The 23459-nt window shown below is 43.4% G+C and overlaps 1 protein-coding gene across 7 annotated transcripts in view; it reads right to left on the minus strand.

The window, feature by feature from the left end:
- MEF2C (myocyte enhancer factor 2C) overlaps nt 1-22541 on the minus strand; it is a 159067-nt gene extending 136526 nt beyond the window's left edge. The window contains exons 1-2 of one of the 7 annotated variants that reach the window (XM_058656352.1): nt 22252-22541; nt 9273-9371 (exon numbers count right to left, since the gene is read on the minus strand). The gene's annotated coding sequence lies outside the window, so the exon portion shown is untranslated. Of the gene's footprint in view, nt 1-5016; nt 5723-9272; nt 9372-22251 lie in introns of those variants that run through there. The other 6 variants (XM_058656354.1, XM_058656357.1, XM_058656356.1 and 3 more) reach the window with 6 other exon arrangements.
- Nucleotides 22542-23459: the final 918 nt, after the last annotated feature.

Raw genomic sequence — 23459 nt, forward strand, 5'->3', positions numbered from 1 at the left:
GGCAAGAAATGCAGCTCTTGTGGGAAAGGCCCACCCCTTTCGACATGTTTGCTTCCTTGGCCGAAAGGAACACACCCCCTTACATTCTTTGAAATGTGTCCAACAGGCACTGAATCCTAATGGCCCTGGAATATGGACAGATTTAGAAAACCTTGACAGTCAAGTCCTGTTGAGATGCTGTGTGCTCTGATTCAGTACAGCCACAGGCCCCAGACGCAGGTAACACAAAGACAACAAGTGTAGCACAAGCTCAGAGCCTTGCTAACTGTCGGACTTGGACTTTGTGATTGTTTTTGTGCACGTGTGTTCTGTAACAACTTCAGGAGAGGCCCATGAGTGTTGTAGGCATGGGAGTATATCCTGTGAATTTTAGCTCCACCAGGAGAACATCTCCTCTCCTAAGTATAGTGCAGAAAACAAAAAACAAACAAACAAAAAAACAAAAAACAAAATCCATGTAGGACCTGAAGCTCCCATCGTCCTTGTTGTACATCACAGACTACAATAATACCCCAGGTTTCTGCTCACCATCCCCAAAGCAGATAACCACCCTCACTGCCACTGCACCCAGGCGAGCTTCTAGCCGTGAGAAATGAGGCCCTAACGAGCTTCTGTTCTGTGAAGTAGCATTCCTATCCCCTTCAAGTTCTTCTATTTGCTAATAATGTGATTCATTTCCTTTCTGTGCAAAGGTGTGCACTTCTCTCCACTCTCAAATTTTTCCAAGCCCTCTTTCTCTTGGATACCACTCTAACCTAGAAATCTGCAAGGGTTTGGATGCCAAAGAACAGAAAACAGCTCTGTCTCAATGAAGCTAGTCCAGGGTTTAAATGAAATAGTTAGTCCCTTTGCAACTGGTCTACCAGTCATTTCAGGATTAGCTCAGCTATACAATGACTAGGCCTACAAAATGGAAGCCTTGCTATTCTGCTTATGTTTCTCACTGAGAAATAAGACTGACTGTCAACCCGGAATAGATGAGCTGGCATGGAAGATCATAAACTTACTAAAACTTACTAAGATATTGTTAATGGTCAAAGGGAACCTGCAAGTGTCTGCCACAAATCCACTCCGAGGAAACATTTCATTCACTAGAACTTCGAACCTTATTATAATAATGCACAGAAAATTAAACACATAAATATTAATTTTATGTATCACAGAAGAGGCGATGAAAATGCAATGTTTACATTTACGAGTGACTCATTAGTGTTTTATTGTGTGAAACACTAGGAGGCATCAGTTGGGTAAAAAAGGACTTCAATTTTTGAAGAAGCAAGAAATTACGGTGGAGTTGGATGTGTAAGTAGTTGGGGTTTGCACAATTCCATGTAAGCCTCAACTTCATTCTCTGAAATAAACTCTCACCCGGCACATTTTCTTGTAGAGAATGATCTTACTATGACAATCATACAAAACATGTATATGCTATATGTAATTTGACTAATAAGCACCCCTTAAGATATATTTCGGATGTATGCATTCATAACCATGTAATCACACATTTTGATGAAGAATATATTTGGGAACACGTGACAGGATGGTTACTGACCAGCACATACGCTTTACTCATTCACTCAATATTGTGGGTGAACTTTCCATCTCTACTCTGTACCCCTTACACCTCCCAAAATATCTAATGCACAGAACACCTTAATACAAGCACCTCACTTAGACAACTTGCTGTCTATTCATGTAAAGAAGTGGGGAAATGTTTTCTCATATTTCGCTGCGGAGAGCCTGCCATCTGAGAACTGAGCTGGCTACCGTGTGAATGGCTCCCGGTAACGAGGAAGCAACAGGGTCGCAGTGCAGTCATCTAGCTATCACTCGGAATTGGAGCGTCTTGCCGTTTCTCAACAATCGGCTTTTATCTTTGACCTACCCAACTAACACGTGAACTGCGTAATCTGCTTTTTGTAAGGTGCATGGACATGACGATGGCTCCTGGTTTTGTGAATTGCCAGTGCAATCAGCTCTGATACCCTAAAGAGATGACAGACCTCAAAGAGCAGACAGGCTTCATTCAATGCAGAATGGTCCAAGTGAACCAAGAGAGTAACTGCAGGGCTGGGCCCAGGACCCTCATCACCTGCTCGTGGCCAGATGGCATGCTCGCTGCCCTTTAGAGTCAGTAGCTTGGTCCTGTGTCTGGGACAACAAATACGCACATTTTCGTTTGTCTCATACTTTAACTTGGGTGGTGTGTTCTCGGGTGATATGCTTTCGAAAAAAATTAAAAAGTAGAACTTTTTTTTGGAAAAAAAAAAACCAAAACCTCTTTCTCCTGCATGCAATGACCCTGAATTGTACATGAAACACTTCCACAATGCTTTGAGTTGTGTCCTGAAAACCATGGTTCTCTGATCGTAACCATTTCTTTGTTGTTATTCAGCACAACTATCGCTGCCGTGATATTTTCCCATTTTGTCACTTTCTGATATTTTATAGACTCAAAATCTACCCCAGGTGGTCGTGGGAAATAAAAAATCACAACATGTGCTAGAATAAAGAGAAGAAAGTTTTAAATAATAATGTTAATATAGGCTAGGGAGTTATTTAGTGCAGTTCCTTATTGAGCAAATTTAATTCCCGGGAATCACTTATTAGCAAGATAGAGTTGTATTATATAATTTATTAAATTGGTAGTGGGAGGGCCAAAGAAGAGCTTAATAGATTTCCACCTGGGATAATACATGATTCTTTCTCAGGATACAATTCTAACTCTTTCAATGGTCATTTTCCCTATGGGAATGGACCAGGTCCCCCAAATTTTGCAAAATAAATATATTTGCAAGGAGTAGACAAAGTGCAATGAGCCTTTGTATTTAAGTTTCATGGAGCTTTTAGTATCAATGTGTTTCTGTCTTGGAAAGTTAATGCCTGTGATTAAATTCTTACAAAAAACACGTATAGTTCAGAAATGGTGAAATATTGACTTTATCATAAAGTGCTCATTTTTTTCCTCAAACTAAAAAAAATATTTACTAAAAGTTCTGGCTTCATTTAATTTGTCAAGACATGCCCAGGCATGATAATCAGGATGCAAAAAGCCTAACTGATGAATGAAGTAGAACATCATTTTTGATCAGAAGTCTGAAACATATGTTTAGCAGTCAAAGCTGTGTGAATGACACTAATGAAAAATAAGACTTTACTCAAGTTTAGTGAAAATTAAAGGAAACTGCCAGCTATTGTGTCCTCGATTTCACTGGGAAACCCTATTTTAAACAAACACTGTGTTAAAAGTGTGTTTTGATTAAAAAAAAAAAACTTTTAGAATGGACTTGGTCATCTAATACACAGCTTACTTTCGTGCAAATACAATGATAGTGGGTTTAAGAGACTTTTTCGTCTTGACACAGGTGTCATATGGGGTCATCGCATCCTCCCCATCACGTTCTGAATGCACTCGATGGAGAGCAACCTCTTTTAACTTAGCAAAATAAATGCATAACTGCAGGCATAGGCTGGAAGGCAACACAGTCTATGAACCGCCTCATTTTTAGCAGAGACTCATGCAGAAACAAAAATACTGCTTGTGCTGTTCACTGAACATGTTCAATGACTAGCCAAAGCCGGCATGATCAAAAATTCCATGGGATGCTTTGCTCTCCAAGTGGAGATTGTTAGTCTGGTTGAAGCTATAATGGGTCTGCACTGCGGAGCTAAAGGGGGTTCACAGGTGGTCCCATCTCTCAGGACTGCTGTAAATACCTTCCCTCTGCCACCACAATTCCATTGCAAGGTGCAGTGAACAGGAGGCTGGCCACTTGCACATCTTTGCATGGATCTAAGAGGTGGTTGAGTGTCTCCTACAGCGCTTGGAAAATACATGCCATCCTCCAGCATTTCCTAAGCTACTATTCAACTTAGTGTCATATTCACAATAGTAAAATGCACTCCGTGTCACGACCCTTCTCCACCCTGCACTGGCTTAAGGGCTGGCAGAGTGCCTGCTTGGGTTTCTAGTGTCAGCATGTAGAGTATTTTATACAAAAGGCACACATCCCTAAAATGTGAAGAAAAAAAGGGCTTTCTCCCAGCAACAATAACTCACTGGACCTAGGATCGTCAGAAATGATTCTGAAACAAAATTCCCTTTAAAGAATCATTCGCCACTTTCTAGGGTGGGGAGCAAACAGCATCAGCAATACAGAATATCATGCTTGCATAATGTTTAATAACACAATAAACAAATGCCCTGACCATATACCTATGCTTCCTTTGTGCCAAACTTTTATCACGGAGTTTGGTAACTTTCATCCAAAGTCCAAGCACAAGGCAATCTATGTGACTGAACCGCTCTTCCTTTTGCACAGTTTCTGTCTTCCACTGGAGCTACACAGCAAGGCATCAACACTGAAACCCTAGCGTGAGTTGTGAAATACGGACTATCACAGCCCGTCCGGGGCACGTCTTTTCTGTCCAAGCTACTGAAGCAGGCAGAACCTGCCCAGGGAAGCAGCTGCCCCTAGGTGCGTGTGCTGACAGCCCGGCTGCAGCTTAAACTAATCCGGAGAATTAGAGGCTCCGAGGCGGCACCCGGCGCAGATCAGAGTCTCGGGAGCTTCTGCGAGCGCATCTCCCACCGTGAACTCACCCGCAGTCTTAAGGCATCGCCTTCAAGGTCACAGAACCTCCAGTGAACCAGTGAAATCCACCAGCTCCATCCAGCATGCTCATGACGTGCACTAACTTCATGAAACTTTAAACACGCTGGTGTGACAGGAAACGAGGCAGGAGTGCCTGGAGCAGCTGATGGCAAAACGCACCCAGCTACCTCCAAAGTTACTTTTAACAACACACAAGTACAGGGAATCTCACGCGGAGAAGGCACCCACGAGCCTCAACTTCAGCCTCCCTCCCCCCATTAAATAAACAAAAAACACACACAAAACAGGAAAGAAAAAAAAAAAAGGAAACAGATCCAGGGCGGCGGGGTACATGGATGCATATTTCAGAAACTAACCCGGGTTGTCTGCAATTTCCTGGAAAAATGTCAGAGGTACTTACATGAAGGAAGCCCCGATCAGATTAGTCCTTGGGATATTTTCCTTTCTTAAGAAAGGGGGGGGGGGATTAAAAAAAAGAACAGTGATCTTTACTTCGTCCAGCCTGGAAGCGCTGCTCCACCTGATTCCAACACGCCGTGCCGGCGACCCACACAGCCAGAACCCTCAGAGTCAATCCAATAGCAGCCCGAAGATGTCCGGGTGCACGCGGGTGCTCCAGCGACTGTGACTGCGAGCAGAGAGAGCCGAGGGCTGGGGACGAGGTGTGCGCGTGAGCGCGCTGGCGGGGGCGCGCAGGGGGCGGCGCGCTCGGGGAGGGGGCGCGCACCCACACCGGCGCGCGCGCACGCGGAGGCCGCTCCTGGAGGAGGAGGAGGAGGTGGAGGAAGAGGAGGGAGGAGAAAGTGGCTCTCGGAGGCCGGCCGGGTTAAAAGTGAGCCGACTCGTCCAGAAAACTGCGTCCAGGAAGGAAGTGACCGAAGCCGGAGGGGGAACGGAGAGCGGTTCGCAGCCTTGGAAACATCGCGTAACAAGGCGGGGGTGCTGGGGTGTGAGCGTGCGTTGGGGAGCGGGTTGTGGGGGGTCCCGTAGGGCCCCGGGAGGGAGCGCGCACACAGGTCGCGATCTGGAAGCTGCCTGGGCCCCGTCGCCGGGTTTTTGTCCCTGCACTCGCTCCACGCGCCGGTGGCCGCCCTGTCCCTGGCTCCCCCACCCCACAGTCACCAGCCCCCCAAGCAGCACAATCCTCCGGAGCTGCAGCGATCGTCAGTCTCCACTCGGGCGAGAGGGGGGCGGGCCCAGAGCTCGGAGCATTTTCATAAAACAAACAGAACCGCGGCAGCTCGCTGCTCACCCCTCCAGTCTCAACTAGATTGATAAATTACTTCACTCCACTACTTTAATTATGTATATGGTATGCAGAATAAATCACTGAACATCAGTACCTCAATCAAGCACTTTTAAATGATAATTGCATCTGGGTTGAATCAATCTTTCCATTCCTGACATTTTGCTAATTTTAGTTGTAAGGTGGGGTAATGGCACGAGCGGTACGCACACCTAATGACAATTCTTTCTGGCTCGGAAGGGAAGACAAGGTGGCGAGCGACGGCCCGAGGACGCACAGCCGGGAGTCGGGGCTGCGACTTGCCTGCTCTCTGCCCCGGGGGACCCGGGGAGCCGGCTGGCGGGAAAGGCCGCGGCCAGTCGGATCTTTCCCCTCGGCCAATGGGAGCGCGACCGTGCTGCAGGCTCCCGCGCGGGGGGCGCGGGGGTCTGATGGCTCCGGCCCGCGCGTTCCGCTGCGAACTCACGCGTCAAAGCCGCGCGGGTTGGGGCCGCCTGCAGCCTCGGAGCATTCGGGGTCTTGGCCCCCCTGAGGTCGGGAAAAGGGCTGGAAAAGAGCCAGAAAGTGTCGCGGTGGTGACGAATGCATGGAAGGAGACAGCAATGACCAGCATGTGCCATCTAGACTTCAGCGAGAGGCTGAGGAACTTTGCTGTCACTTTGGTCACATCCCTGAGCCAGGCTTCTGCCGCTAGCTTGGACAGCCCCGCCCCCACCTCGTCCCTTCCACACCTCGCTGGACTTTATCCAGGTCCTGAACATGTAAAGCGAACCCACTTCCCAAATGCATTAGGCTACTCTTGGCCGATAACTGATGACTTCACTTTATCCTGAAGAGGTTCAGCTGTACAGGAAACAGAACCAGAGGCTGATAAGAAAGCAGACTTATGTGTAGGTTGAAGCATAATAAACACTCCTCCTTACCCTCCCCCCCATGCCAGCCCCTTCCTCCTTCTCCTCTTCCCCCACACCCCAAAGGGGCTGCTACTCAGGCTGGTGTTTCCTCTGCCCTACACAAGGCCACCACGCCCAATAGGAGCCAAAGATAAAATCCATTTTAGCCAGGGTGCAGAGCGGGAAGTGGCAAGATTGCAGGCCCCAGGGAACCATAGGTCACAGAAAACACGGAGCTACATTAAAGCTGTTTAGTATCTTTGATAGGGCCAATCTGGAGGGAGGCTGCACTAGCCCAGACAACGGGAGGACACAGGAGTACTTGGCTAATTAAAGAGAGCTCCTCATTCTAAAAGCATCGCTCCTGCACTCTGTAGCTCACCCAGGGCCGGTGGATGCAACTGGTTCCTTTCACTAGCCTGGGTCCAGCAGGGGAAGGTGGATTTTCTGGCAAGCTCAGCTAGATCCAAACCATCTCCAAACTTTTTGCTCATGGCTGCTCTGTCAGTCCAGCCAGGACGATTCCTTGGCTTTTATTGTAAGAACTCACGGCCAACTGTCAGGAAGCGGCGCTGGTCTCTACATTGCACTGTGGCCTGTTTGTCTCTCGGGGTGAGTTTGTTCTCACCATAATTTCTGTTTCATCATGTGGGAGAGAGAGGTAGGTTAGGTTTTCACTCAGGTACAATTTAGTTGAAAAAGGAAAAACAGCTTAAAGGCATAGGGGCATTTGAGTGCTGAGATGTATACATATGATGGTAAAGTGAAATGAATTTTAGTTTTTTTTTTTAAGACTCACAAAGTTCCCGATAGAGCAAGCCACTTGATGGACCACGTGGATTTGTCATAATGCCTGAAATGAATGTGATGCATTGTAATAGCCTATTTAACATGAGCGGGTAGATTAGTCAATGCATTTCAGCTGTGCTCGTTTTATGGATTACTGCGGATAATTCTATTTATTCCAGTACACTTTGCTTTTGGGATTTGCTTTGTTTTCCCAATAGAAACACTTTCATTTTACCTTTTCCTTGTGTTAAAGCTTTGTTTATAATTAACATGATAAGAAACCCAAGAGTAGCAGTGAGAGTGGGAGCATTCAGGAGTCAGCACCACCCCACGCTGTGGACCATTCGAAAATAATCTGGATCTGGAATGTATCAGGGTTGGCTTTTTGAAATGCAAGACTCCTCCCCTTCGAGCAGATTTGGCTTCTTAACTATGTGTGACCTAAGTTAATATTAGCATTAGTTCCCTTCCTATACACCTCTGCAGTTGAAGTGGAACAGAAAAGGTGAAACAGAAATGCACAGCTGAAACTCACCTGAGATTTTACATGATTCATAAGGAATCCTCCAATTGGTCAATCGGGTCTGTGCTTTGTCTTCTTTAAATGTCAGGACTGTGCAGTTATCTGTGTGACTAGAGTCATTCTGATCTTTTGCCACCTGATGGTGCTTGCCTAAGATCACAGTATTTTCCCAGGCTGGGAGGAGCTTGTAGCAGGGAATGGGAGACCTGGATTCTCTTAAGAGAATTCGTGGAATTGTCCTTTCTACACTGCAGTTTGCTTATAGGCCAGATCGTGCACGTCTCTGGTTGTGCGAGTAGAAAAAAAAAAAAAAAAAGCTTTTCTCCTTTAAATGAATTGGAAGCTAGGGGTCTATCCAGTTAATTAAAAGGTGACACTTTCTTTGTGAGAAAATGATTTCTGAGACTGATGGGCTATTAGATCAGTCAGCTTTTGGTCTAATCACCCAATATTTCCTTCATTAAAGGATCATCATGAGTGCCTTCTTACAAACATAAATATACACTCACTGTTTCCCCCCTCCATCCAAAAAGACTGATAGTTAGCCACGTTTTTAGCTCAAGTGCTGCAGAAGTTACAGAGATAATAATCCTTGGGATTCTGTCGCCAGGGAAAGCTCCTGTTGCAGTTTCTGTTCAGCTGTTTGCTGTCCTACCACACCCTCCTCTCCCCTCTACTTGCCTACATTAAAGCAGCAGTGTGCTAAAGCCCTGTGCACTGGCTCTGCCTGCTTTTAAGCTTGGCCCACGCTGGGTGTAGCTCTTGAAGTGAGCTTTAAAAAATTATTTTAAAGTGAGCTGGGGCGGTTGCCACAGCAACCCACCCTAAGATGAAGAAAGGCTATAGATTAGCGCACCCCTCGGGATTATTTGACTGTTTGGTATTTGTTCTCCAGCCAGAATACCTTTGACACAAACATGATCATGGAGCATGGCAGTTCAGAAAAAAAAATCTAAAGATTGCTAACTTACACATGCTAATAGCATGGAGTGTATTTTAATCTCTTTGTGGTTACACTGTAGATAATCTACATGACTTCTTGTGAGATGGGTTAATTACAAAACATACTGAAAGTGACGTGGGCTTTCAGCCTAGACACAATGGCTGCTTAGCTCTCTACCAGCTGGTTCGTGTGCGTACCCAAGGACAAAGTGCTGGCCAATCTTCACTTGGTGGTAGAATACGAGACGAGGAAAAGCACTCACCATGTGCACCTTTTGTAACCATCACCGTCACTTGGCTTCCATCCTTCACTTCATCGCTTCATAGAAGTTATGTCACAGTTTGCACCTCTTCTTTGGCACCTTAAAATGCAGAAGGACAAAACAGCCGGTAGGTAAGTGTTTAAGGCTAACACCAAAGTACCTGAATGTGACTTTTAAACCAGTGTGTTTGGGAGAGAAGAGACTTGAAATGATCCACCGTGATATATATCATCTTTATTATAACTAGGAGCACATATGTAAAGAAGCTATCGCTAAGTGCAGGTGTGACAGAGAATCTGTGAAACAGAAGGACCTGATATTTTGAGGAGTCATTTGATCACATCCTTTATCCGCTTTCTGAAGTTCCCCTAAGCTTGCCTCCTTCACTGCACCTTTAACTTTATAGCTGAAGAATTACAGAGAGGGAAATCCGAGGCCTCACATCACCAGTTAACAAAATTCGTCCAACTGGCCAGTGTTGGCAATGCAACTGAAGTTGCCGAGAGAAAGGGCTCATGTTGTAAGGTCTTGCCTTCAGGCCAAGGGCCCATGAAGAGGACCGTTTGCGAGTTCTGGTTCCAGTAGTACTGTATCCTTCCACACACTGTTGGACCTCACTGAGCAAAGACAAATACTGTCCGCGTTCTGGAGTCTGCTCTCCCTCCCACTCGTGTGCCATGACTTTTGGCACACAGGCTATCCGTCCCTTGGCTTGCGGTAGGAGCTGGTCCCAGAAAGAGAACCAGCCTTGAATGGGATCAGTATGTGATGGTTGGAATCCATTTTCTCATTGGTTCTCAACAGAAAGATCTTAGTCATTTAAAAAGCTCTATTGGCTTGATATCTTAAAGATGTCAGTTGCTTCACAAACAGGGAGAAACTCAGGCCCACAGCTTGAACTTGGTCTGATAGTCGGTATACTGAACTACCTGGCTCATCCCCCTTCTTCCACTTTTGCTCGCTTTGTGTGGTCCACATCTCCCAGGGCCCTTTCAGCCTTCTAGAAATGAACTCTTCATGCCACAAGGTCTGAAGGATACGCTAAGGCCTTGAAAAATGCCGCTACAAATTATGATGCATTTCTTCCTTTTCCTGTGTCAATCAGTATGTCCAAATAAGGCTCGATCAGTAATTCTCCTTGCCAGTGTACGCCTGACTCAGAAGGCTCCATACGCTTGGCTGGGTTTCGTGGGACCCAACCATGACTCACAAGATTGTTAAATCTCCATCGAAACATTGATTCTTTCCCTTTTCTTGAAGTTTCACGCACACACTCTCTGGCCCAAGTACCAAAGGAATGGGCATCACACTCCTCGAATTAACCATTTGTTTCTTTGTTTGTTTTCCTCTAGAGATCTGTACCCTTGGCATTGCTTAAACATCTTGACCTGGGGGTCGGGATGCCAGTAGGGGTTAAAAAATCTCAGCTGGCGTTTTGGTGCCCACTTCTTTGTTTGCATAGTACCAACTGGCTGCTGATTCGGTTGCTATGTTCCCTTTCGGGGGTGGACACCTCTGAACACCTCTGAGGGACTGCGTCCCTGGCAGGCAGCAGAGATCCCTTGGGCTGATTGGTGCGGCAAGGGAATCCGCGCTGCCGGGGCATTCTAGAGGCGCTGCGGCTGCAGCGCCACCCAGCTCCTGCGGTCCTCCCCTCCATCTCGGCTCTCATCACTCCGCTCCAGACCCGAGCGAGTCTACGGCTCCGTGGCTGCTAGCAGAGGTTGGGGTGAGGGTGGCGAAGGAGTGCGCCACGTGCGTACTCCTCGGGCGTGCAGGCGGCGAGCGCCTGGCATCCTGGGGGACCTGCAGGACAGGGGTGAGCAGAGCAGGAACGGGTTCTCGCGGCGTGAGGGGGAAGCGATCGGTGGTTTATTGGTAAAGTGGGCTACAGTGGGAGCCCTAGGGAGGGGAGGAGGGCGCCACGGCAGTGGGTGGGCTTAGGAAGGGGGCCGTTGCGGTGCTGGGGGAGTGGCCCCGCTCCTTTGGGGCTTGGAATCCCAGGAGGATTGCTTGTAGGTTGGCGAAAGACAGTCCACAAGAGCTGGAGCTGAGTTCCGAGCGACCCGGGTCAGCAGAAATCAGGATGGAATGAACACAGGCAAGGAACACAAAGAGCTGGCACACGACCCAGAGCGCCCGGGAGCGTTTGGCAAGGCAAGCCTTGAGGGGAGGGGCGATGCGGAGAGCAGAGCGTGAACGGGTCCCTCCGCCAGCCCTGTCCGGTCCAGAAGGCCCGCGGTATATCACCTGACAAATAGGAAAGGAGGGGCCCCGGAACAGGCTCTCCACAGCCCAAGATTTCACTGCCTACAGGAATATTTTTAAAAACTGAAACCAACCGCCAGTTCTTAGGAGTTCGTCTTCCGTGGGTGCTGCATCTATGTGCAAGTCTTTGGCAGGGAAAGGCCGCAAAGTAGAACAAAGTACCAAAGCGTGAAACTAGGGAGGAAACACACGCAAACTTCAATGCCTGTGCTGGCCCTGGATCTGGCTGGGGAGTTTCTCCCAGGGAGCCCCTTAGGATGATATGATCCGTCCCCCAAACAAGGTTGGTATGGGATCCGGCTCAAAACATCAAAGGCAGCAGAATGTTGATGTTCCCCTGATGTTGAAACTTCAAGCTGCTACCTGTGGCAGAGGTGCTAACTGCACGTGGCTAATTAATTAACATGTCATCAGACTACAAATTCAGGGTCCCTTTCCTCTAGCCCCAGTCGCAAAAGGCTGCCTTCCCCAGCAGGAGGTGAGAAGTGTCCAGCAGGGCAGGAGGCTCTGCTGGAGAGCACTGCCACTGAGCTTTAAATAAATGGCGCTTTCAAAAAGAGAAAGAGTTTGTGTCGTGATTGATGCCAGCCAAATTTTAGGATACTTTGGGCATTTCTGTTACTTGGCACCAGTTCAGTGAAAAGCTCTCAGGTTAGCATCGCTGTGTGTTGCTAGTGCCAGACATATGCAAGAACAACTTATACAGCTGCTTCTTCTTCTTCTTCTTCTTCTTCTTCTTCTATTATTATTATTATTATTATTATTATTACTACTACTACTACTGTGGGGGAAGCAAAGGTCCAGAGAAGTTAAGTAAAGCCCCCAAAGTTATGGTCATTCATTCGGCCTCCTGATGGGGCCCAGCACGCTGGCCCAGCAGCGTATTTTTGGCAGGAGTCCCCTTCTACAGCAGTGTCGCTTCTGGAAAGAAACCTTGTTGTGTAAAGAATAAGGTGCATGGGCAATGATACTGTCTCCCACACTCACGCTGTGTTTTTGATGTATCCAAGACTCATGAAATGCCCTTTGGAAATACCATTGTACTGTTACTGAGAAAATTTTTGAGGCAATGGGATGATGCTTTTTAAAAGAGAGCTAAAAAGCATTCTTAAAATCAAGAAAGACAGGTGTTACGTAAGAAGAGAATTGTTAGCACAGGCTAATCTTCATCCAATCCAGCAGGATCAGTGGGCATCCTGATGGTGCCATCGCTCAGCTGGACGTAGCTGGCAATGCCGTCAACAGGGGCAGCACTTCCTTATACATTATGCCGAGATGTGGGAGGTAACCACACGCACCCTAAAGATTCAGGCAAAAAGCCTACACTTTGTAACTTTAGCAGTTATCCTTCCTGTTTGGCATGTGTGTCCTCTACGTTTCCTTTTGGTAAATGAAGATGAAACGTGAGTGTGAAGTCAGCTGTCTTATGGGAATGAGTGTTTAGCTTAATCCTTCATAAAGGGGCGCTAAATGTGGACATGAGTATTTATGAATAAGGAACAACTTAGAAAATAATAATTTATGATTTTAGCTTTGAACGTGTGCAGAACTGATCCTATTAGAATTATTGCCTTTATTTCTGGTTTTAATTTCCCATTTGCACATGGCTAGTGGTCAAAAGGTTTGCCATCCCCAAAATCCAATGCAGCAGGAGAAAAATGATTGGATTCTGTAAGTGCTGGTTCCCCTTTGGCTGACTGGTGGAAAGACAGGTCCAATGGCCAAAGGCCAGTTGTTCCTCCACTGCATATACACCAAATGATGGTATCCAAGTTCACTACCTCCTTGGGTCTTGGTTTCCTCATCGGTGAAATGTGTGTTCCCCATGGAACAGAGTGTGATGTGTATAGAGGACTCCATACACACTTTAAAACATTGCCATAGAAGCCAGTCTTTAATCTTATGCAAGGATTTTTCACTTCCATAACACCAAGTTCTAATTCTCTGGTTGTCACAGAGAGAGAAATGGGTTGTGGGAGAGGTGGGGATTGGCTTAGGATGAGAACTGTCTGGAATTTACTCTTTGGAGAACTGGAGATCATTTCAGTCCTAAAATTCCTCACAATTCCATAACATCATGGGCATGGGAGCTTAATTTGCTGGTCACGGGTGTGGTACGTTCAGGCTTCTTTTGTCTTTCCTTATGCTTGTTATCTGTTTGGTTGCTAAAAGGGCCTTGGAAACTCCAAGTCCATCCTCTGGTCACCCTGGCTGACCTTTGGAATGCCATTGTCAGCCAAGAAGACATTGATATCCTGGGTCTTCTGCTAGCTTGAATTCCTTAGGGCAGAGCCGGCTCAGATTGTCGCCTGATGTCATTCCAAATGTTGGATGGCCATCTATGGCAACTGGACTGGCAGGGGCCTGAGGGAAGGGCAACCCTGGGAATGCCTGCTTGACATTCTGTTCAAGAAAGACCTAGAAGGAGTTGTCGGAATGAGGGCAGCATTACAGCTGTGTCAAGGGGACTCTGCCACTCTAATCCTATGGCTTTTTTTTTTTTTGAGTCTTGTTAATTTCATGTTTGGTTTAAGCATTTATGATGGGGGAGAAAAAGCCCCCAGCTGTTAGCAAAAACACACAGCTTCTAATCCTGACCACACTTCTTAAGAAGTACATTGGCCTAACACAAAGATCTAGAAAGAAGTGCAGGAAGCTGCTTCAGGGCAACATGCATCCCTTTTCCCCGTTTCTTAACTGAGAGCTTACATGATTATTTTAACCTTTGTATTTATAACTTCAAATTTTTAAACAAAATGATATGAAAGTTAATTTTCCCTAATAGACAAAGACATGTATAAATGAATAATTGTAAACATTAGGAAAGGCCAATGTTGTGGAACAGCGTGTTAAACTGCAGCCTGTAATTCCAACATCCCATATGGGTACTGGTTTGTGTCTTGGCTGCTTCACTTCTGGTCCTATCCCTACTAATGCACCTGGGAAAGCAACAAAGTACTTGGCATCCTGCCACCCACACAGGAGAGATGGATGAGGTCTGCCTGTCCCACATGACCATTTGGAGAATGAACTGGCAAATGGAAGATCTCTGTGTCTCTGTATCTTCCACTGTAACTTGTCTTTCAAATATACAAATCATCTTTTTAAAAATACATTTGAAAGCAAGAGCACACATTACTACCTCCATATTCTAGGTTGCTAGAAAGAGAAAGAATTTTCATAGTTTCAAATGGAATTCATGCAACTTATTTAGGAATATGGTGAGCATTAAAACACAATAAAACTTTTAAATTGAAGTCAGTGATTAAAACTATTTTATTTCAATAGCATATTTATGAAGCCAAACACCTAAACAAAAGGCCTGCTTTCTTATGGACTATTATTATTAGTTTATTTCCTTCACTAAATTTGTAGTTTCATATTTTCAGATCAATAGTACTCATATTCATCAAGTGATGATGTTTAGAATATGTGTGCCGAAATAGTACCATGTTAGTGAATTGTCGGTTGAAGTAAACAGCCTCAATGTGACTGACATTAAATAGTTAATAGATATTTGTCAGACTTTGTTGATTTACAAGTCTTTTCTAAACAGTAGTCTTTTAGATTTTATTCCCATTTTATAGATTTTAAAAGCTGAGTCTTGCAGCATTGACAGATGTGTCCAGTACTCCCTTGCTCATAAATACAAGACAAAGGACACGAAGGCAGGTGTATATGTGTCCAACTCTCCCTTAGCTACTAAGCTGTATTGCTTCCTTGGACCTGTAACTTGTTCCCTAAGAGGGATAATGAGAGCAGGAGAAGTTGTATGTAATCTCTGTTTTCCATTAGATACTATTTCAGAAATACACATCTAAATTCATGACCCTCCACTCTGATTAGGCTACAGCTCCCACTGGTTCGTGTGAGGCCCAAATGTGCGATAGGCAGATTGGGCTCAAACACTCATTGACTTGCGTAAAATACAGGGCTGGAGACAGAACTGACCCAGCCATTGCAATTACCAGTGTGTGTGACAGACTGTGCCAGACCCTGTATAGGCAAGCAAACACAAGAATCAGGTCTGGGAACAGCTCAGATGAAGTTTTTGTGGGGATCCCCTCAACTGAATTGCTGGACTCGGAACTCAACCATAGAGAGAACTGCAGGTTCCATGGCTTGACCATGGAGTGTTTGTGTCAGAGCTGGACCTCTTCAGTGGCTTAGATGGAGCAGTGTATCCCACATATGACAGCATATCCAGGTGCACATGGGGGATATGAAGTACATTGGAGCCCGCAGAGGACGCCTGGTATTATAATAGAGGACAGAACAAATTGATCAACTACCACAACCAAATGTTGTCAGTAAATATCTGGGCAAACAGAGACTCTAAAGTGAACTATGTCAACCAATGGATTCTGGAGTGGCAAGATCAGCAGTACTTCAGAACTGTGGAACTATCTAAACTCTTGAGCAGGACCCTTGGAGCTCGCCCCCACACTGGGGACTCTGGGATGGCGTCAGGTGGCTGTCCTCCATCTCTGGGTATAGAGGCGTTTGGGAGGCTGGATGTGGCTTCTCCTCAGAGGCAGGAAGGAAACACAGAGAATGTGGAAACAATGGCTCGCCCACTTTCCAGTAGCCCTTGACCCTTTGCACCCTAATCATCTATGTAAAAATCATAAAAAATGAAAATGAAACAAATTAATGACCCTCTCTTCTGGAGAGGTACTGTAAGGATTTATTTACCTAGGCAGTGCTGCTGTCTTTTCTCCATGTAAAAATACCCTGAAGAATTTGACAAGCAGTCTTAAGAGTGGTTTGACTGTAGGCAAATAATGATTGTTAAGGAGAAGTTTGTTGCTGAAAGTACATCCAAACTTAATATGGTGAATGGGATTAAAATTAAGATTTTATTATAAAGCATCAGATAAATTGATACCCGTCTTCAATACAAAGGGGGAATTCTCAAGCATATCTCCAGATAGGAAGTTCTGAGAGTCAGATTCACAAACGATTTGATCATTTCTATAATTCTCTCCTTGTGCAGTAACAGTTTGCAAAATGAAAAGCGGCCCCTGCATGAGGGCCTCTACCTCCTCCAGGCCTCTTCCACTGATGTGTCCAACAAGGTCCTTTCATTCCTTTCCAGCTTGTTTATGTCCCAGAACTCTCTTGCACAATGTTTTGTTAGAGAAGCTGGCCTGTCCCACCAGCCAGCCTCTTGCAGAACATGGTATCAATCCTGTTACTCTTTTAATTGAACCGCCCTTCCAAAGTTTTTTGAAAAGACTTCAGAATCCAGAGGGGGCATTCCTGTCCACAAATCTTTTCACTGCGTTGGTTGTCTGGGGTTTTACAGGGAAGGCAGCAGGTCTCATGTATCTTCCAACAGTGGCCACTGAGTTGCACACTGGGAGTCAAGTCCTGGGTGCCAGTGAATGAGAGGCCTTTTGGAAGGTATTTGATTCCTTTTGAAGATATTAGGCTTGGAGGTAGCTGTCTACTAACAAAGTATCACACTGTCCATGAAATGGTATATGCATATATATATTTCAGATGCTGTACATTTTATGACTTATTGCTGTGGTCTTTTTTTCTGTTCTGTCTTTGCAAAGAGGCACACAGTGGACACATATCCCTTGAGTCCTGGCCATCATGTTGTCATTTCCATTACTGTGTACCCTCCCTTCTGACCTCTCAAAGACACCAGAGTTAAAATTCCTGATTATTCTTGCAGAAATATCTTAAAGGGAGGAATAAGAACCCTGTGAAGAAAATGTGTGCAAGGAAGAATCGGGAAAGGTTTGGGAAAGGTTTAATGTGGGAAGGCGAAGTTCGTTCTGTCCCCTTTTTGCCTCTACAGGATAACAGAGGAAGTGTTTTTCTGAGAGCAACCAGGAGATACCGATGAAACCCTCCCCAGCTTCTACAAGGGCAACTTTCAACAGCTACATACGAGGCCTCTGTTTTGCCACATGGAATCTGTGTTTACATTCAAGACAATCCATCTGAAAAGATGGACAAGGTATCCTTCTAGTGCCTAGCTGGGTTTAAATTGCCAATGAGAAAACAAAAACGAACAAACAAACAAAAAACAGGCCACATATACAAGGGCCTTTCAAAAATTCCTGTTATGAAAATATATAGGTGTCATTTTTTTTTCTCCAAGATAAGCTTCTCTTTTAATTCCATTTCCACCAACTTTATGAAGTATTCCTAGTCTTGTTTCCAGCAGCCTGGGTGGTGAAAATTTCTTTTAACTATAAAATTTCACGCCATTATGTCCAACCAAATCTATTAAGGCTGAATAATAAACTCTATGGTGCATATTGAAAGGCTTAAAGCTTCTATATCTGATAATATAATTTTTAGGATGGCTTTCCATGTTATGTTACCAGGATACTCAACTGGAAGAATCTGACATGCTGGTTGATAGTTAATTGCAAGGTGATTTTATTTTGCCCACAGGCAAGCCACTGGTGTCAGTTTTAGTGATTTGGAACTGGAACACAGTGGGCTACTTATAGCAAAAGCGGAGGGTGGGGCATGCTAGAGCAGTCGGAAGTCCACCAGCCAGACCTTGGATTGCCTTGGGGACCTTGACACAAGGAGCAGAGGAAATACCTCCACTGGAGCACTCTAAAAGCCTTTCCTAAAGCTTGTACAACACCACGTACAGAAGTCCCATTCCATCACAAGAGGCTGAGGAATTGCTTCCAGCCTTGGAATGAGTCAGTGGTGAAATACAAGCCAAGGTGCGGCGCTTTGTGCTTCTGCTCCGGGAGCTCTCTGGATGGTACTCCTTAGCTCTGAGAAGACAATGGTGAAGATCCTTCTTGAGTAGACAAAGGATGGGTCACTCTTTGTTGATCACTGACAGCCCTGGGAAATGCAGGGCAATGACTGAGCTCACTAAATATCCTGTGATTTTGATTTTGCATGTTTGGTTTTGATACCTAGTCTGTCATAACGGTTAGATATGGATAGCATTTCCTGATTATTTTGCTTGCAATTGATTTGCATACTGTATTGCATATTGTTAAATAGTTTGCTGATTAATGACTAATGTTGATTTGGACTAAATGTAATAGAATAAGCAAATACATTTGTAAATTTAGATATATAATTTGGTTGCTAAATGGTGTTGTTAGTTCTTGAACTGCCGATCATGTTAGACCAATTTCTGGCAAGGAAACCCTGCTACAATTCACTCACACACACGCATGGGCACACACACACTGACTTAGATATTAAGTCAGTTATATGAACTGTTTAATGTATTTAATGTATTCTGTATTGTACTAAATCAATGCTTATGCTTTGGTAGATTTCATATTTTTAAATTACTCTCGATCTTAAAAAGAAATTCCAGCTTGAATTTTTGATTTTTGTATTCATCTTCTAATCTTTTGTACTGATACTCTTTTTTGTTTCAATTTCTACTATTTCTTTTTTATTTTTAATTTCTACTATTTCATATACATTTGCAAACATTTGCAGATCAGAAATCCACTTAAATTGCAAACGGTACCTTAAAATAAGTTTGTACCACAGACTTTCTAATATGTATGTTCTTTGTTTTTCAGAATTAGATTTTAATATGCTCTGATTTAAAAAATGCTTATATCTCTAACAAGGCTTTTGGTGACCAAGAAGAGTTCTTTAAATGGATCCAACTTAATTTTGCATGTACTTTTTTTTTTTACTTATAGTCTGATAATCCACATGTTTAAAATATAATAGAATAAAAAATCGGTGAATATGAAGCTGGGAGACACAGATCCAAGTCTGTATTTATACATCTACTTTAGCCACCTTTGGCAAATATCATTTTTATTCAGTTTTATCTTCCTTAAAATAGGAAGATGGTACTTCAAAACCTTCTTCCTGTAACACAGATTTCACAAGCTTAAAAAAAGACATGATTGAAAGAGATGTGTGGGCATAACCACTTGGTTGCCCAGTTTTTCATGGACACAGGCTTGTCCCACGTCTCTGCAAGTTCCTTTAAGGAAATTAACTCTTTGTAAGTTCCAGACACAGACAAGGAGGAAAATGAACTGATTGAGAAAAGCCATGGAAGTAAGTCAATGACCAGTGAGCATTGGTGGGCTTCTGTCCACAGTCTCATTATTCCTATTTGAAAACCTCCTGGCACCAGGTATTACCACAGGGATGAGTAATGTGCAATTTTTATCCTTACTGGGTTGCATTTGGCCCATGGACAGTTGACAGCTGTCAGTCAGGTGTCTATTCGACCAGGAGATACACATGAAACTGCCAGGCTATTTTTGCTTCTTTAAATACTTACAAATAAGCCATTTTTAGTGGAAACTCGGTTGTACTGAAATTAAGTAGTTTGATATAAGCAATAAAATTTATTAAAGTTAATTCTTGGGAGAATCAAGATTTTTTTTCCCTATGCAAATACAAAGTAAGCACAATGTCTTTCTAAAACAGAAGAATGACTAATTTTTCCCCACCAGAAATAAATTTTCTTTAAGACATGAAGTTACACTGCAAATAATATTTTAAATGCACAAATTTCAAAATTTAAAACATCAGGACAGTCATGAGCCACTGCTATTTTGAATCACAGTATCTTGCTAAGGCTTATTAAAATAAATCCTTTAGTACACTGAGGACATTGCCTTCGCTGTTTCTGAGACCTACTGTGGAAGCTCAGAAAGAACAAGCATATGTGTGCAGGTTCACAATTAAAAGTGAAAACCAAATTTTACATGCAGTTCCTATTTGGGGCACACTTAAAATGACACATTTTAATTATTTCAAAATATTTGGGATTTATCTAGCATTCAGTTTCAAATTCGTAATCGACAGTCATAAGCAACAGTTTGGCAGAAATGTTTGGTTTAATTTGGTTTTGTGGCCAAAAATGTAATGGTTGCAAGCAGCAAGCATGCCCATGAAAACTTTGCTGTGGTTCTATAAGTGACTCAAGCATCTATGTGGCTCAGCTTCGTAGTAATGTTATCACCTGTAAAGCCAAGAGCTATGATTCTTTAATAATATCATACATCATAGACTAGAAAAATGAGAATCATTTTCAAGTGCACAGAATATATATGCATTCTTTAAGAGAATAATGAAGTCAGCCAATGTATTCCATGATTATGGTCACTACAGGGTCAGAATCAATATCATGGGTCATGATAAAACATCAGGCAAAAACAGCAGTTTGAAACCACTGGATGTACATAAATACATCCAAAAACATTAAATAAAATCTATGAAGTTTTTTAAATCTGTAATACGCTTTATCATAAATAGTAAATTGATCTTTTAACAAAATAGATACGTTAAAATGTTTGTGGATGAGATTATATTTAAAAAATATTACATGTTTTGGTTGGGTGAAACATTTTGATTATTTTTAAATCACAGATATTTGATAATGCTAACCCACAAGCAAACCAGCTTCAGAGCATGCTATACTTACAAATCTATGGCATGTCTAAATTATTGTTAATTAAAATTGTCTTAGGGACAGTGATAATTATTAAAAGCCAAAGCTTATTTCATCCCAGTATGCAGCTGTGTATTAAACAGGTAGATGGAAGACTACTTATGAGATCATCAGAAGAAAACAATTGCTTCATCGTCTAGTAATTTATATTGGTAGAAGTCTTTCTCTTTTTAAGAACCAAGTCTACCCCCCACAGTCCAGAAAATTGATTTTATGCATAATAATTTATAGCATTCTTGATCAATGTATGCTCTCGTGTCCTTTACATCCATTGGCCCATGTTGCTTGGGAATATGGAACTTGGCTCTTCAAACGGTTTCATATGTTTACTATGTATAGTCTCTAGCATTGAGCTGCTCACTTGCTTAAATAAATGTTTCCAATTTGCTATAATACAACAATTTGTAGAGAAATGTGGTGAAGCATGGTTAAAAGAATGAGTTCTTGAAATAGAGTCACTTTTTAAAAATATGTAGTAACATGTGGTATCATTTTTCCATGTTTCACATTAGTTAAAATCCTACTTTGAAAAAAAATTGCCTAAACTTTGAATCCATGAAATAAAAACATCAAATATATACATGTGCTAATTTTGGAAATCAATGACGTAAAAATATGCTTCAGTACTGTCTTGGTTGTTTATCCCCCAATTTTTTTTTCTTTAAAGAAGCTCTTTGTACAGTAATGAGAAAATGTCAGCACGTTGAATAACTAAACATGTAAAATTGTTTAAAAATGTATTAAAATGAAGTTAAATCCATATTATCTCCAACCATATTCTTGTAACATGCACATGTTTTAAAAAAAATACAGCACATGGAATCTTTTGACAATAGCATGTACCAGTTCACACTTGATTTGGGAGACTGACTGGAAAATAGCCTCGTGTTTAGCCCAGAGTCTGACTGAATTAGATTAAAAAGAGACTGCAGCGCTATTTATTTAATCTACTATTATATACATATCCATTACTTGGTCTTCATCTTCCAGATATTGATGATGGTAATGGAAGAGACCCAGGTTAAAAATATAAAGTATTTAAGAAAAAGACAAAACAAACAAACAAACAAAAAAAAAAACGATAAGAAAAAGCCTAAGATGTTGTGAGGTGGTAGCGCCGCACTCTGTAAGCACCATCAACCCACTGTAGAGTTAGCTACCTCTGAATGCAATGGTATCAGTGAACCAGCCTGGGGAACCCGGTAGCGCCTCCTCCAAGATCACAAAACCCAGCATTTAGAGATCAAAAACTGCATTTTGGCAATCAAAACTCACCAGTGCCTTTCTGCTTCTCCAGGAAGTTGTACCCGTCAGCACCTGCTGAGGGCTTTGGTGTGCAAACTCTGACAGGTAAAAAAAAAAAAAAAAAAAAAAAAAAAAAAAAAAAATGCTGTAGAATAAAGCCAGACCAGCTGGCTTTGAAGAGAAACACCCCAGTTTGGGCTGCGTTTGCCTCCTCTCCTTTTCTATGAAGACGGAGGCTTTGCCCCCTTGATCGTCAGGCCGTGAGATGCGTGATCCCTGTGCACAAGTGTCTGGCAGGCCAAGGTGCACCTGTTTCTGTCACTCTGGGATAAATTTAGCTGTAAAGGTATCACTGACAACCAGACCTTTGTCAGTGCTGGCAAAAGAACACAGAAGTGCCTCCTTCTCTCCCCTCCCCCTCCGGCCCCCTCGGCAGCTCATTCCAGTGGAAAATATCCAATCGGAAGTCAATCCAAAAATCATTCCTGAAAAAATGAAATTGCTTTCATATGGTATGAAAAAACTAAATTTCCTCGTTTCACACAGCCTTTAAAATCACATTTCCAAGAATAATCTTGGAACAAGACAAGTTTTTGTTCAATTAATTGTGGCAGGAAACTTTTTAATGGAAACACAGCACACCGTTCACTTCAGGTTATTAAACTATGTTAAGCATTCAAGTTAGGTGCCATTCTTTGCTGTAGCTCTGTTGTTCTTTTCGATCCAGAGAGCTGTGAGAAGGTTGAAACATATCACATAGGAGGGGCTTATCAAGCTACCAAAATTAGAAAGCATATTGCTCTACGAGACAGGGTGTCAGAAGTGCATGCTCGGAGGATTTAAACCACTGGGCATCCAGAGCTTTGCTGCTACATGTAAAAAGACAGTACATGGTCATGGACAGCCCTAATGCCCTGACTTGGATCAGGGCTTGGCTGTGTTCTTACATCTGTGTTGAGGACATTTGTCATGGCTGTGAATTTTGTAAGACTCATTTCTCTGGACGGTTTGAGGACAGAAGATAGGCAGGCAGTATTCACCAGTGTTCACCGATGCATCGGATGCAGCTATTGTAGCTAATAAGTAGAAAGTCTCCCAAGACTCAACAAATCCACCCAGAGCACTCTGAACTTCCACCTTAAGAATGACAGCTTCTTCAGTGATGAGCAAAAGAGTTGTGCCAAGTAACTGTAATGCCGTATTCTTGCTGTTTACAAGTGTTGGGTGTGATGAGAAGA

This window comes from Ochotona princeps, chromosome 28 (genome assembly GCF_030435755.1).
Source record: "Ochotona princeps isolate mOchPri1 chromosome 28, mOchPri1.hap1, whole genome shotgun sequence".
NCBI classification, from domain to species: Eukaryota; Metazoa; Chordata; class Mammalia; order Lagomorpha; family Ochotonidae; genus Ochotona; species Ochotona princeps.